Here is a 1,090-nt window from a genome sequence, read left to right as displayed (position 1 = left end):
TATATGACAATCCACCCCCCCCAAAGCCCCAGATTATCTAGCCCAAAATATCTACTGCTATTGAGAAACCCTAATCTATGGGTAACAGGTACAATTTAATTACCTTTAAAAAGATCTAGCATTTACTCAGTAGAATGGGAGAGTGTCAGACATGGAAAAGAAAGGAAATTAAAGAAATGGAGAACCGCTGCTGGCTGACTTCCCTCAGAAATCACCTGGAATTCTCTCTGACCCAAGCTGCTGGCTCCCAGCAGGAATGGCTGTCCCCTCTGTGAAGGAGAGGCAGGTCTGCTGAGGAGCCAGCAATGACTACTGGCAGCACCTGCAAGAACATCGAGGACTCATCACACTGCCAACAGCTGAGGAAGTCCTTCAAGTCCAGCTATCCACAGTGAATAAAATATTTTGATAAAAGAAGAGACTTCTTAAAATTCAAGGAAAAATTTGAAATAAGGCAATTCCCATCTTCCAAATCACCTGCAAATGTTTAGGCAGTTCTTGAACTTTTCATAAAGGTTGAAATTATTTTTTTCCTGGCCATTCAGAAGTGCTTTATTGGTTCTAGAACAGTGCTGAAGCATGATACACGCTGATGCTTGCTTCTTGTATACAGTAGTTAATAAGGAAAATGATCAAGTACCAGAAGATCTCATCCTTTAGACTATGAAGAACAGAAATAAAATGGCATTATGCATGTGCAGTTTTAATTTAGTAAGAAACCTGTTTTAAGAAAATATTAAAATCCTGTTATAAAAAATAAATAAAGAGATGGAGTGCTATAGGAAAAATAGAGATGCAAAGATGTTATTAAGTCAAGATGTCTTATTTTTATCTCATCAATCAACTGCCAGAGTGAACTTAGAAAAATCATAGATTTCTGGAGACTAAGATTCTGGTCACAGAGATCCACAGACCCCACCAAATGACCCACACCAAGTGCTCTGAGTGGACTTAGAGTAAGTCTATGAAGACTGAAATAGATGCTTATGCCTTCAAATGTGCAGACAGTAATTGAAAGCCACAAGGATCATGAAAAATCAGGAAAACATAATATTAGCAATGGACAAAATAAAGTGCCAGTAATTGACCC

The 1,090-nt window shown here is 38.3% G+C and overlaps 1 pseudogene; it reads left to right on the top strand.

Moving 5' to 3' along the window:
* Positions 1-256: 256 nt before the first annotated feature.
* Positions 257-491, top strand: LOC101562724 (annotated as a pseudogene).
* The last annotated feature ends 599 nt before the right edge of the window (positions 492-1,090 follow it).

The sequence above is a fragment of the Octodon degus genome, unplaced genomic scaffold (genome assembly GCF_000260255.1).
Source record: "Octodon degus isolate 3935 unplaced genomic scaffold, OctDeg1.0 scaffold05102, whole genome shotgun sequence".
In the NCBI taxonomy this organism is placed as follows: Eukaryota; Metazoa; Chordata; class Mammalia; order Rodentia; family Octodontidae; genus Octodon; species Octodon degus.
Note: the sequence above shows the minus strand (reverse complement) of the source record. Positions and strands in the feature narration are given on the sequence as shown.